Here is a 15,517-nt window from a genome sequence, read left to right on the forward strand (position 1 = left end):
TCCTGCACTTTTCTCCAAAAAACTTTTTTTAAAAACCTTTTCACTGCTTGAAAATCAAAACAAAAATCCCTCTCCACTTACGACCTAGCTTTCTCCTAAGAAAAAATTTGCTTTTGATCTCAGTCTTCTTTTGTTCATTATAAAATTCACCTAACTAATTTGGTTCGGCCCATTGGAAGGCATTCATAGGATGATGAAGATGAGGGTAGTTCCGATTCAGCTGTCTCTTTCCCAATGAACTCTTCCTTACACTCTCTCAAAGCAGGGTGGACTTATGAAGATACCATGACAAACCTTCGAGAAGCAGTTGGATGAGTTTGCTATGAATCACAGCATCATATCATTTCTGTTAGCACATTGACAGTTCCAAGGTCACATTGCCTAATGGAACTCTTGTGCTCTGTGAGGGTTATGGGAATGATTAGGTGGACAGGAATGGCTGCAGGGTGCCAAGGTTAGAGATGAAATGAATAAGCATGAGATAGGGTTACTGTGCTTTAGGTCATTTATGTTGACTTACTCCTAAGGTTATTACAAAACCGTACCTTTTCAAAAGATTGCACTTTACTTTCCTACAGATTCAGATATTTGCTAATATTGAAGTGTCCATAAATAATATAACAAAAAGGAACAGTAACATCAAGTTTGCATTTGATATTAGTTTTCAATTACTCACTGCACTCTTTCCTACCCTTAAAATGGTGGCATCCTAATGGTTCTTCGTCCATTGAAAGGGTGTTGTAAAATGTTCAGAAATCCTATCGAAGCAAAATGAACTTGGGTTTGCAGTCATTCGTAAATCAATTTTGGAGCTCTACTAATATCAGATGGAATCTAAAATTGTATTCGCCCACTCCTTTGCTCTGGTTTTTAAAAACTTTTTGAGATACTTACAGATCCACATGCAGTTGTAAGAATAACACAGAGAGATCCCCTGTACCCTCCCCAGTAGTAATATGTTGTATTTTTGTGTCAAAATTCATAAGGAATATTGGTCTGTGGTTTTCCTTCCTCCCTCCCTTCCTTCCTTCCATCTGTCTGTCTTAGGTTTTAGTATCAAGGCAGTACTAGCTTCATAAAATGAATTGGGAAGCATTGACTCCACTTCTATTTTCTGGAAGAGACTGTGGGTTACCTCAACATTTTTTAAACTCCCACTTTCTGTGGTTCTGAGTATTATACAGCACATATGTATAACTTACCACAGTCTACTGTTGCTGCATTTTACTTGCTCAAGTGAAATGTAAAAATGCCATCCCCATTACAGCCATTTACCCTCTCCTATTTATTGTCTGATGGTCTTATATATTTCTTCTATTTATATTTAAAACCATACCAGGCTGTGCAGTTAATTTTTTAATACATTTTTTTTTGCTTCAACCATCAAAAACATTTAGAAAATACAATAGGAGACAGGTTATTGTATCAGCAATATTTTTGCTTATCACATTTTTTTCTTCTGAATACTCTGAGTTTCCTTCTTTTATCATTTCTCTCCTGTTCAGAGAACTTCTTTCCGCCCTGCTTTTAGGGTAGGTGGGCTAGTGACAAATTTCCTCAAGTTTCCTTCAATTAAAATGTCTTCATTTTCCTTCATTCCTAAAGGATAATTTCACTGAATATGGGATTCTGGGTTGAGGGTGCTCTTCTTTCAGCATTTGAAAAAGTTTTGTCACTTCCTTCTGACGCTCATAGTTTCTTATGAGAGATCCAGTATCATTCAAATCATTTTTCCCTAAAATGATGTATCATTTTTCCCTTGGTGTTTTCAACATTTTTCTTTATACTTAGTTTTCTTTTTTTGTCTTTTTTTTTTTTAAGCAGCTTTAGGTTCACAGCAAAGTTAAATAGAAGGTACAGAGATTTCCCATATTTACTTTGAGATCTTCCCAGTTCTTGGTCTGTTGAGTTTAACTCAATTGAAACATGGACACTGGAGGTATGATGTTATGAGATTCTAGATCTTACTTAAGCCTTCTGTTTTGTTTGATTTTTTAGACATTGCTTTAGCCGAAAAGGGGGTATCATTCCTGCCTCATTTTCTGTAAGTGGAGAGAGAAGTCCAGGTTCTCCACTTGGACTCCATTCACAACTGAGGTGGGAGGGGGTCCTTGTGATGTCCTGGCACAGGTGGGAGTCCTGGCTTCCTACTATGCCTCCTTTGCTACCTTCCTGGCTGGGAGGAATAGAAGAGCATGGTGAGAGTCCTCCACATGGTCTCCACCGGCACCGTGGAGGATGGGTAGGTGCGTAGGGATGAAGGTGGGAGGGAGGAGGAAGTCTAGGTGGCCTTGTGACCAATGTGTGGTGGTGAAAGTCCTAACCCTTCCTGGACCCCTTCTGACACCACCTGGGAGAGAAAGGGAAGAGAGTGCTTCACTTCCTTCAGTGGGGATGAAAAGTCAGCTTCCTATTTAGTCTTCCCTGACATGGCCAGAGCAAGACAGTGAGGTCAGGCTGCCTTCTTATAGCCTAGTAAGGGTGGAAGTTGAGGCTTGCCACTTAGCCTTTTCAGGTGTGGCTCTGAGTGATATCACAGTTTTTTCCTATGTTGTTTGGCTAGAGTAGAGTAGCTACCGTCTAAACATTTTCTGTCTTGTGAGCTGCCCCTTTCCTGGTCCTTTTGGCTGGAGAGAATAGGCTTTTGTTGAAGCTCCTTCTTGCCTGTGCACGCTGGCATTTCACATTCTACTGCTCCAAGCCTGGGACATAAAGGGCAAGAATGAAGCAAAGCAAAACAAAATGGAAAATGGGAAATTCACCACCATGTCATTCTTTGGATTCAAATGTCCTTTGCTGGTTTGCCTTTTCAAAGTCGTCTTATGTTTGTTTTACATATGATGTTCAGTGTTTCTAGTTGGACTTAGTAGGAGGAATAGGAAAGAATACATCTACTCCATCTTCCTTGAACATGCTGCCTAATTTTCTAAATCTATTATCTCTAATAAAATGCAGAGGCAAAGGAAGAAGATTCTAAAATCAAATTAGCCAGTATTTGTATTTGTTCATCAACAGAAAAGGGATGTGAAGTATTCGCTAAAAAGATTTCTCGAACTTATCTGCTCATTTCTCCCCTCCGCCCTCTTAGTAACATGCAGTCCACTATGTCTACTTATAAAAATCTGCACATTTTTTTCTCCGTAAGACATGAGAGTAGGTGGACACTATCTCAGTCTGGCCTCAAGCTTACACCACAATAAAGTAGGGAGTCAAATGCCAGTAATTATGGGTGCTGACATAGCGAAATAATGAGGCAATGTTAAAGAAACCAGGGTGCAAGCTCTTCATTCATTCAGCCTTATGTTTTGCGTTATGTTATGTTAGACTGCATTCACTATACTTATTTTTACACCTTTTCCTTCCTGTGAGCTTCCTAGACTCTGAGCTTCTCCAGGAAAGGAGATAACCCCAATATAGTAGCTGGCACATTGCAAGTACCTGATAATCCTCCTTCTTGTCCATTCCTTTTCCCACCCCTCGCTAGTTCAGGATCAAGGCAGAAAGCCCAGAGGAGAAACTGTATCTGCAATTAATCTAGGCTTAAAGGCTTGAAGAAGACCTCTGAATCAATAGCCAGGTACCAGCAATCAGAACCTCAAACTAGATCCTACAGGAAGTGCTGGCCACATCCCAGCTCACACCATCTTAGAAGATCCTGACACAACAGACACCACGGGACTAAAAGGAAGGGGCTGTCAGGGCACCTGGGTGGTTCAGTCGGTTAAGTGTCTGCCTTTGGCTCCAGTCATGATCCCAGGGTCCCAGGATCAAGTCCTGGGATCAAGTCTCGGGATAACAAACTCCCCCCCCAACTCCTGCGTAGGGCTCCATGCTTAGTGGGGAGTCTGCTTCTCCCTCTATCCCTCCCCACACTTGTGCTCTCTCTTTGCCTCACTCTCTTTCTCAAATAAATAAATAAAATCTTAAAAAAAAAAAAGAAAGAAAGGGTTGTAGAATCCTGTCTTCCACTTCCTTTCTCTTAGAGTTTGACCAATTTCGTCAATATTTATTCATTTATTCAATACACACTTATGGAGGGAGAGAGGGATGGAGTTAGAAGTAATCCCCCTTGAGCCAAATTTTCCAAACTGTAAACTGAGGATTGCCAGCAAGAACTTAGTAGGTAACAAGGGCCTTAGATAATAAGTGTCCATTGGTCAAATGAGTTTGAGAAATGCTGCTTACCACAAGCTCTCTCAGAGGGTCACGATGCACATGGAAGATTGAGAAATTCTGTAATAAACAAATCATTTAGCTTGCTTACCTGCGTTTCCTCCTCCTACCCCCATCCCCCAATACCCACTGAAAACATAATATTCATGCTCTCTTTAGCCGTAGACATAAAGCTACTTCTAAGAAAGGTATTCTCAAAGTTCCAAGAACAGGGAAGTCATGCAAGAACAACTGGGGGTGAGGAGTGGAGCCCTGGAAGAAAGAAGGTGTGATCTTAATTTGACGGAGGTGTACAGAAGAGGTACAGAAGAGGTTTTACACACTGAGAGACAAAAAATGAAGGAGGAATTTAGACTTACAGAGGCTATCGAGAGGGTTTTTAGAACAATCATTATACTGGTCAAGAATGGTAGATACTTTTTGCAATGTAATACAAACTGTCTTTTATCAGTCAAAGGCTCAGCAGCAGAGGAATGGTATGTTCAAATTAGGATATTGAAGGAGGATTTAATGAAGGAACCAGTAATAAAGACATGGGCAGAACATAAGGTATACGGGATATATCATAATGTATAGGGGAGACCGTGGGGCCACAAAAATGGGGGGCTATTGCCTTCCCTAGGCCAGCGTGGTAGGGGAGGTAGCAGTTGCCAGAACCCATATTAAGTGTCAAACAGGGAAAACTGCTTTGAGAAGGGCAGTGAGTCCCTCCAACTGCTCCCAGGCTCCCCTTCAGCTGAACCCACAGAAGTCAATCTCCCAGGGCAGAGAGCAGTGTGGAGAGAAGGGTGGAGAGTAAACAGGGGGAGAGCAAAGGGAAGATATTTGGCACATGTCTCAAGGTGAAAGTCTCTGGAAAGTGGCTAAAGATATTTGAACTCTGCCATTTCCTGACTATGACTGTTCATGATTCATGCAACAGTTTTGAAGTGGTCATCGACTGCCTCAAGACATGGCATTAAGCCCAGCGAAGACATAAAGTAAGAAGATAGATACCCAGCCCTCAGGTATGCAAAAATAACCAAAAACAGAATGAAAAATAAGCAAGTGATTAAAATACAGGGGAAATATAAACATAAAGAGATGCACAAAATATATGGGAGTTTTGGTGAAAGGCATTAGCACAGCTCACTTATGACTTTGGCCTTGATATGAAATGCAAATAGATAAAATTGTTGGCTAAAGTAACCTTTCTGGTAGAAATGAAAATTTTGAGAATTTAAAAGGTATTTGAGATTTAATTTCATCTGTTAATAGCCAATAATAACCCATAATAGAAAATTTAGCTATTCAAAAATTGCTTTCAGAATTAAAGTATATGCAAAAGACTTTCATGAATGCTAAATGTTGTGAAACACCACATCATCCAATGTTGGTAAAGATCCTTTTAAATATTTGTTTTCATAAAGGGAATCCTTAAGTAGTTTTTCATTTTAACCCAACAACTTCCATATTGGTGTATTTCTCTCCAGGTTTTGTCTGTAAGTCCCAGACTTAGAATATATCTGATCCCAAAGAATTTTCTACCATTTCATAGTTTAGGGAGGTAGATTATTATAACCATGCAGTTTTTCAAATAATTCAGACAGTCTCAGCCCTAGCTTCGCTGGCACTTTCCCGAAGCAATTTAGAAAATCCACGGAAATCCAGGTGAGTCATCTATTTAAACTCTAAAGGGTGAGGGTGGGAGTCGTGGGGTCAATGCCCACACTGATAGACATGTTTTGCATAAGAGAATTGAGGAAGGACAATGAACTTTTTGCAAATGAAAAAAACTGTCACACTCAAATTCTGATTGAATTTCAGCCTCAGCTGAAAACTGGTTTGATTATAGAAATAAAATATTAGAGTTATGACCTTGATAATACTGTTGCAGCTTTCTGGCTCTTTTGACTAGAAAGGGGGAAAAAAGTCCTCTCTCTCTTTTCCCTCCTCCTCAAATAGAATAGTGTGATTTCCTGCTAAGATGTTAGCTGTGCCTCCCTGCAGCTCTCTTGTGGGCTACCCATGGGCTCGGGAGATGCGTAGGTTTCTGAAGTGTGTTCTTTTCTTCCTTCATTCATGGAAGTTGTGAGGTATATATTTTCAACTTTATAATGGAAATCAAAAAGGTAAGATGTGGTTCATTTAATGAAATCACACTGCACATGTGCAGGAACGTGGACCCTCTAAAATAAGGCATATCTCAATACCCTATTTCAAATAGACCACGGCAAGAATACAAATCAATTGATTCTGGCACAGCTGGCCTTTTGGGCCTGGTTCCTACCTTACTTCCCAGACTCATCCCTGTGGTGGCCTCCACTCACTCCTCCCAACACACAACACAGGAAACTGACCACCCTGAGTCACTTCCCTTTCCAGGCTTCCAGACTGTTCTCCATTGCTCTCTGTGTCCACACCCTTTCCCTACTCTCCATCTGACAGGTATCTACTCAGCTCTCCAGGAAGCTTTTGAACCCTCGAACCACTCCCAGGAGAAGTCATTGCTTTCTTCTTGATTCCCCAAGAAGTCTTGCCTCATGGCACCAATACATATTACTAACCTAATTTCCTGTCTCCTAAACTGTGAGCTCCTTGTCTTCTTATTGTGCTCCCAGCATCTAGTCAAGAAGGCCCTTCAGATAACTGTCAAAGGAATAAATACAAAACACAACTTCCTTTTCACATAAGAGAACTGGTAGCCCTAAAGAGCAAGAAAAATATGAAGTGAAGGCAACCAACATTATTTTTTTTTGTTTATATTCTAGGTATTGAGTATTATCCTAAATCCTTCATTATAATATTTCGTGCTCAAGTAATCCAATAAGGAGCTTGCGAAATCCCTTAATTGCCAATGAGGAAATAAAAGCTTAGAGAAAAATAAGTAACTTGCCTAAGAATCATACATGTTAACAAACTGGCAGCCAAAAGAGAAACCTAGGTTTTTCTGACTGGGAAGACTAGGTGTTTCTCCATATACTAAGTGATGATCAGTAAGAGGGAAAACATTTCCGTGTAGCTGCCCAGCGGAGAAAGCGAAAACGTTAGTTTCCAGTTCCAAGGTCACTTTTCCTTATGACCAAAACTGGCTCTTTTGAAAGAGTCCAGGTGAAAATATTTCATCATGTACCTTTGCCTTTTGTACATATCTGGAAGCATGCCTGATTTCTCTTTGCTATTCTGATTTCTCCAGACTCCAAGGGCAGAGGTCTTTCACCTTGGTGTTAGAAGTTCCAAGCGGAACAAAAGGACTACAGTTGCAGAAGGTGCTCCCTGAAAATCTTTTGTTTAGTCTTTTTTAAAGAGAAACAATTTTTTTTTCATTTAACATATACTTTTATTGAGGACTTTCAATGTGCCAGGTATTGCTAGAGGTGTTAGAGTCCATGGGAGAACCAGGTGCCCACCAAGACATCGCAGCCTAGAGGTATACTTTTGAAGATCAAGAGAGTTAAAGTAAGTGAAAATCCTTTATAGGCTCTGGAAGAGCTATTACTTGTTAGCTATCAATTGGCTTAAAAACAATGGTGTGGGGTTTTTTTTGTTTTTTGTTTTATTAAGTAGGCTCCACACCCAGCATGGAGCCCAGTGTGGGGCTTGAGCTCACAGCCCTGAGATCAAGACCTGAGCTGAGATCAAGAGTCAGATGCTTAGGGGTGCCTGGGTGGCGCAGTTGTTAAGCGTCTGCCTTCGGCTCAGGGCATGATCCCAGCGTTCTGGGATCGAGCCCCACGTCAGGCTTCTCTGATAGGAGCCTGCTTCTTCCTCTCCCACTCCCCCTGCTTGTGTTCCCTTGCTGGCTGGCTGTCTCTCTCTGTCAAATAAATAAATAAAATCTTAAAAAAAAAAAAAAAGAGAGATGCTTAACCGACTGAGCCACCCAGGCAAAGCAAAACAATGGTTTTTATAATCCCTTACAGTTATCTGATGGACTGGGCTCAGCTAGGTGGTTCTCATCCCACGACAACGGTACAGTCAGATGCTGGCTGGGTCTGCATCTGAAGACTTGACTGGGCTGGATGTCTGAGACACACACTCACATCTGGCACTTGATGCTGGCTGTGGGCTGGAGGCTCAGCTGAGTCAAGTCATTTGGCCTTCCCCTGCATCTTAGCCTTCCCCTTACAGCATGGCCGCTGGGGTTTGAGGTAGGGGATGGTCATCATAGCTCAGGATCTGGTCCTCAGCTTCAAACACTCCCAAATTCCATTTTGTCAAGGTGGGCTCTGGGAGGAAAGCAGGCAGCTGTGCTTACCCCCCACCCCAGGGTGCCTCATGCTTGCCTTGTTTAGCCAGCTCCAACAACGTCCTTCATTCTGCACTTCGGACACTCTTTGAACCGGCTACTCCCTCTACCTGAAATCTCTCCCTCCTTCCCTATGGCCTGTCTCCTCACTCCTACTACTTCCTGGGAAACTCCTCTTTTTTCAGATTTCAGCCCAAATTATTCTCATTTCGAGAGCAAACAAATCCTTACGTTGAACTGTCTGATTCTAATTCTTTTTTCTTAACTTTATGATGTGAAATAATTATAGACTTACAGGAAGTTGAAAACACTGTAGAGTGCTGGGGATTCTTCATCCAGCTTCCCCAAATGATGGCATGTCGTCACTGTAGGACAGAATCAAATCCAGGGCATTGACATCGGTACAATACTGTTATCAGACCACTCCAATTTCTTAAAAACAAATTTTTTTTCTTTTACAAAATTATGGACATAATTCCCATAAGGCTTTATTTTTTTCTGTAGAGTATGAAAGCCTGGATTATAGATTTTATGGTAATGATGGTCCCTCCCTATTTTTTATATAAAAGTATATGTCCTTAGATAAAAATTCTCTTAAAATATATTATGTTAATAAAAGACTTTCAGATGTTAATTTGTGATAAAACAAAACTGACCCAGAGGAAAAGACACACTAAATCAAAAACCTGGCAAAAGAGAAGACACTCAATGAATCTCTACTAGATACCAAGGACTTTGCCAAACGCAAAAATCATGTGATGTAAAGATGCAGTCCTTTTCTCAAAGGGTTCGTAAACTGGGAACAGGCATCTGAGACAGAGATGTGAGTAAGAAAAAGGAATCACAAAGACGTCTTATCACTGAAACCTGGGAACAAATAGCTACTTTGTGTGTCAAGGAACAGGCTGAAATACATTTTGGCCTAAATTCAGAACTTGATTCTGGTGAAGCAAACAGAGGGCTGTTGTTGTTTAGAGGTGGATATAGGTGGATAATTCTAGAATGGAACTAGGAAAATCCGAGTGCAACTCAAGCAAACAGTGCACATTGGGGCCCATCTGTGTTTGGTTAGTACTCTGAGGGCCGTACTTCCTTCTGCTCTGATGTCACCTCTAAGCCAAAAGAATAAATCATCTTCCTTCTAAAAGAGTTCCTCATCTCCATCAACGTCACAGCGTTTTTCAAGTCAACTTTTTATCACCCTTCTACCTTTCTCGTATAGACTACAGTTGTTTCTCAGAACCATCTGTTCTCTGTTCTCACCAGCCCAACTCAGAGCCTCATTACCCTCGTTTTGTTTTTTAAATAAAAGTATCTTGTTTAGCTTCTCTGATTTGAGGTTTCTATCAGTTTCCTGAGGCTACTATAACAAATCACCACAAATATGGTGATTTAACATTAGAGAAAACACTATGGGGAGGTTCTTCAGAAAGTTAAAAATAGAACTACCATATGATTCGGCAATCCCACTTCTGGGTATGTATCTGAAGAAAATGAAATCAGCACTCCTGTGTTGACTGGAGAATTAGTCACAATGGTCAAGATATAGAAACACACATGTCCATCGATGGATGAATGGCTAAAGAAAATGTTGTGTATGTAAATATATACAATGGAATAGTATTTAACTATAAAACAGAAGGGAATCTTGCCATTTGTGACAATAAGGATGAACTGGAGGGCATTATGCAAAGTGGAATAAGCCAGACAGAGAAAGACAGTTTTTTTTTGATAGGGCTTTTAGTAATATCTATGTATATTTATATAAAATCCCATTATTTACAAACCAAGACAATTTTACTTCTTCCTTTCCAATTTTATTTCTTTTTCTTGCCTGGTTACTCTGGCTAGGACTTCAGTAGTATATTGAATAGGAGTGGTAAGAGTTAACCCTTATGGGGGCGCCTGGGTGGCACAGCGGTTAAGCATCTGCCTTCGGCTCAGGGCGTGATCCCGGCGTTATGGGATCGAGCCCCACGTCAGGCTCCTCTGCTATGAGCCTGCTTCTTCCTCTCCCACTCCCCCTGCTTGTGTTCCCTCTCTCGCTGGCTGTCTCTCTCTCTGTCGAATAAATAAAATCTTAAAAAAAAAAAAGAGTTAACCCTTATGGTATTCCTGATCTTAGAGGAAAAACTTTCAATCTTTCACCATTGGGTATGATGTTAGCTGTGGGCTTATCATACATGGCTTTTATTATATTCCTCTATACACAATTTGTTGAGAATTTTATCATGAAAATATGTTGTATTTTGTCAAATGTTTTTTCTTCATGTATGAAGAGGATCACATGAATTTTATCTCTCATTCTATTAATTTGGTGCACCACATTTATTCATTTGCATATGTTGAACCATTCTTGCATCCCAGGGACAAATCCCACTAGATCGTGGTGTGTGAGCCGTGTGATGTGCTTTTGAATTCAGTTTGCTAGTATTTTATTGAGAAATTTTGCATCTGTATTCATTAGGGATATTGGCGTGTAGTTTTTTCTCATTCATTCACTCATTTATTCATTCATTCAATTTTATTAATGAATTCCAGTATAATTAATGCACAGTGCTGTATTAGTTTTGAATATCTTGTAGTATATGTGTTTTTTTTAAATTTTATTTTATTATATTATGTTAATCACCATACAGTACATCCCCAGATTCCGATGTAAAGTTTGATGCTTCATTAGTTGCGTATAACACCCAGTGCACCATGCAATACGTGCCCTCCTTACTACCCATCACCAGTCTATCCCATTCCCCCACCCCCTCCCCTCTGAAGTCTTCAGTTTGTTTCTCATAGTCCATAGTCTCTCATGTTTCATTCCCCCTTCTGATTACCCCCCTTTTCTTTATCCCTTTCTTCCCCTACCGATCATCCTAGTTCTTATGTTCCATAGATGAGAGAAATCATATGATAATTGTCTTTCTCTGCTTGACTTATTTCACTTAGCATTATCTCCTCCAGTGCCGTCCATGTTGCAGCAAATGTTGAGAATTCGTTCTTTCTGATAGCTGAGTAATATTCCATTGTATATATGGACCACAGCTTCTTAATCCAGTCATCTGTTGAAGGGCATCTCGGCTCCTTCCATGATTTGGCTATTGTGGACAATGCAGCTATGAACATTGGGGTGCATATGGCCCTTCTCTTTACTACGTCTGTATCTTTGGGGTAAACACCCAGTAGTGCAATGGCTGGGTCATAGGGTAGTTCAATTTTTAACTTTTTAAGGGACCTCCACACTGTTTTCCAGAGTGGCTGTACCAACTTGCATTCCCACCAACAATGTAGGAGGGATCCCCTTTCTCCACATCCTCTCCAACAATTGTTGTTTCTTGCCTTGTCTATCTTTGCCATTCTAACTGGCGTAAGGTGGTATCTCAGTGTGGTTTTGATTTGAATTTCCCTGATGGCTAATGATTTTGAACATTTTTTCATGTGTCTGTTAGCCATTTGTATGTCTTCATTGGAAAAGTGTCTGTTCATATCTTCTGCCCATTTTATGATTTGTTTATTTGTTTCTCGTGTATTGAGTTTGAGAAGTTCTTTGTAGATCTTGGATACCAGTCCTTTATCTGTGGTGTCCTTTGCAAATATATTCTCCCATTCCGTGGGCTGTCTCTTAGTTTTTTTGACTGTTTCCTTGGCTGTGCAGAAGCTCTTTATCCTGATAAAGTCCCATAAGTTCATTTTATCTTTTATTTCTCTTGCCTTTGGAGATGTGTCGTGAAAAAGGTTGCTCTGGCCGATGTCATAGAAGTTGTTGCCTATGTTCTCCTCTAGAATTTTGATGGATTCCTGTCTCACATTGAGGTCTTTCATCCATTTGGAGTTTATTTTTGTGTATGGTGTGAGAGAGTGGTCAAGTTTCATTCTTTTGCATGTAGCTGTCCAATTTTCCCAGCACCATTTATTGAAGAGACTGTCTTTTTTCCACCGGATGTTTTTTCCTGCTTTATCAAAGATTAGTTGCCCAAAGAGCCGAGGGTCCATTTCTGGGTTCTCTATTCTGTTCCATTGGTCGATGTGTCTGTTTTTGTGCCAGTACCATGCTGTCTTTGTGATCACAGCTTTGTAGTACAGCTCGAAATCCGGCATTGTGATGCCCCCAGCTTTGTTTTTCCTTTTCAACAGTTCCTTGGAGATTCGGGGCCTTTTCTGGTTCCATACAAATTTAAGGACTATTTGTTCCAGTTCTTTGAAAAATGTCCTCGGTATTTTGATCGGGATAGCATTGAAAGTGTAGATTGCTCTGGGTAGTATGGACATTTTAACTATGTTAATTCTTCCAATCCATGAGCATGGAATATTTTTCCATCTTTTTATGTCTTCCTCAATATCTTTCAAAAGTGATCTATAGTTTCTAGCATATAGGTCCTTTACGTCTCTGGTTAAGTTAATTCCAAGGTAACGCATGGTTTTTGGTGTTATTGTAAATGGGATGGATTCCCTAATTTCTCTTTCTTCAGTCTCGTTATTCGTGTATAGAAATGCAACTGATTTCTGGGCATTGATTTTGTATCCTGCCACCTTACTGAATTGTTCTATAACTTCTAATAGTTTGGGAGTGGATTCCTTTGGGTTTTCCATATAGAGTATCATGTCATCTGCAAAGAGAGACAGTTTGACTTCTTCTTTGCCGATTTGGATACCTTTGATCCCTTTTTGTCTTCTGATTGCTGTTGCAAGGACTTCTAGTACTATGTTGAATAATAGTGGCGAGAGTGGGCATCCTTGTCGTGTTCCTGATCTTAAGGGAAAGGCTTCCAGCTTTTCCCCATTGAGAATAATGCTTGCAGTAGGCTTTTCATAGATGGCTTTTATGAGATTGAGAAATGTACCCTCTATTCCTACACTCTGAAGGGTTTTAATCAGGAAAGGATGCTGTATTTTGTCAAATGCTTTTTCTGCATCAATTGAGAGGATCATATGGTTCTTGAGTCTTTTCTTGTTGATATGATGTATCACATTGATTGATTTGCGAGTGTTGAACCATGCTTGCATCCCAGGTATGAATCCCACTTGGTCATGATGGATAATCCTTTTAATGTACTGTTGGATTCTATTAGCAAGGATCTTGTTGAGGATTTTGGCATCCATATTCATTAGAGAAATCGGTCTGTAATTCTCCTTTTTGAGGGGGTCTTTGCCTGGTTTGGGGATCAAGGTAATATTAGCCTCATAGAATGAGTTTGGTAGCTTTCCTTCTGTTTCTATTTTTTGAAATAGCTTTAGGAGAATAGGTATTATTTCTTCTTTGAATGTTTGGTAGAATTCCCCAGGAAAACCGTCTGGGCCTGGAGTTTTATTATTTGGAAGGTTGTTTATCACTGACTCAATTTCTTCATAGTTAATTGGCCTATTTAAGAAATCTATTTCTTCCTGTTTCAGTCTTGGTAGTTTATAGGTTTCCAGGAAGGCCTCCATCTCTTCCAGATTGTTTAGTTTTTTGGCATATAGCTGTTGATAAAAGTTTCTAATAATCCTTGCAATTTCAATGGTGCTGGTCGTGACCTCTCCCTTTTCAGTCATAATTTTAATAATCTCAGTCCTTTCTCTTTGTTTTTGGACAAGTTTTGCCAGTGGTCTATCAATTTTATGGATTCTCTCAAAGAACCAGCTTCTAGTCCTGTTGATCTGCTCTACTGTGGTTCTGGTCTCTAATTCATTGATTTCTGCTCTAATCTTGGTCAACTCCTTCCTTGTCAGTGGGTTAGGCCTGTCCCTCTGTTGCTGTTCCAGTTTCTTGAGGTGAGAATATAGAAACTGCATTTTAGATTTTTCTATTCTTTTGAGTGAGGCTTGGATGGCTATGTATTTCCCCCTTAGGACTGCCTTTGCAGTATCCCATAGGTTTTGGACCGTTGTGTATTCATTCTCGTTGGTCTCCATAAATTGTTTAATTTGTTTTTTGATTTCCTGGTTTATCGAGTCATTCTTGAGCAGGATGGTTCTTAGCCTCCAAGTGTTTGAGTTTCTTCCAGGTTTTTCCTTGTGGTTGAGTTCCAATTTCAGAGCGTTGTGGTCTGAGAATATGCAGGGGATAATTTCAATCTTTTGGTATTGGCTGAGACCTGTTTTGTGTCCCAGAGCATGATCTATTCTTGAGAATGTTCCATGGGCATTTGAATAGAATGAGTATTCTTTGGTTCTGGGGTGTAGTGTTCTATATATATCTATGAGGTCCAACTCGTCGAGTATGGCATTCAAAGCCTTTGATTCTTTGCTTAGTTTTTGCCAGGGTGTTCTGTCTATTTCTGATAGTGGGGTGTTGAGGTCCCCTACTATTACTGTGTTCTTATCTATATGTCTCTTTATTTTGGTTAAGAGTTGGCTTGTGTATCTTGCTGCTCCCCTGTTGGGGGCATATATATTAATAATTGTCATATCCACTTGTTGAATACTTCCTTTAAGAATAATATAGTGCCCTTCTGTATCTCTCTCTATGGCCTCTAGTTTAAAATCCAGTCTATCTGATATGAGAATTGCTACTCCAGCTTTCTTTTGAGGTCCATTTGCGTGGAAGATGGTACTCCATCCCCTTACTCTAAGTCTGAATGCATCTTTGGGTTCAAAATGAGTCTCTTGTAGACAGCAAATGGATGGGTCATGTCTTTTTATCCAATCTGCAACCCTGTGGCGTTTTATGGGAGAGTTTAAGCCATTTAGATTGATAGAGATTATTGACAGATATGATTTTAATGATGCCATTTCTCTTTAAAGTCTTTGTATCGGTTGTGACTTGCTGCTCTGTATCACTCTTGGGGCCTTTTTACCTTTATAGAGCCCCCCTTAATATCTCCTGTAGGGCTGGTTTCGTGGTTACGAAATTGGTTAATGATTGGCGATTTTGGAACGTCTTTATTTCTCCATCAATTCTGAATGACAGCTTTGCTGGATAAAGGATCCTTGGCTGCATGTTTTTCTCTGAAAGAGCTTTAAAAATGCCCCCCCAAGCCTTTCTCTCATTCCAGGTCTCTGTAGACAGGTCTGACGTAATCCTGATACCTTTGCCTTGGTACGTGAGAAATTTCTTTGCCCTGGCCGCTTTCAATACTGTATCCTTGGATCTAATATTTGCGAATTGCACTATGACATGCCGTGGCGTAGGTTTGTCCTGGT

The sequence above is a fragment of the Ailuropoda melanoleuca genome, chromosome 1 (assembly GCF_002007445.2).
Source record: "Ailuropoda melanoleuca isolate Jingjing chromosome 1, ASM200744v2, whole genome shotgun sequence".
Taxonomy (NCBI): domain Eukaryota; kingdom Metazoa; phylum Chordata; class Mammalia; order Carnivora; family Ursidae; genus Ailuropoda; species Ailuropoda melanoleuca.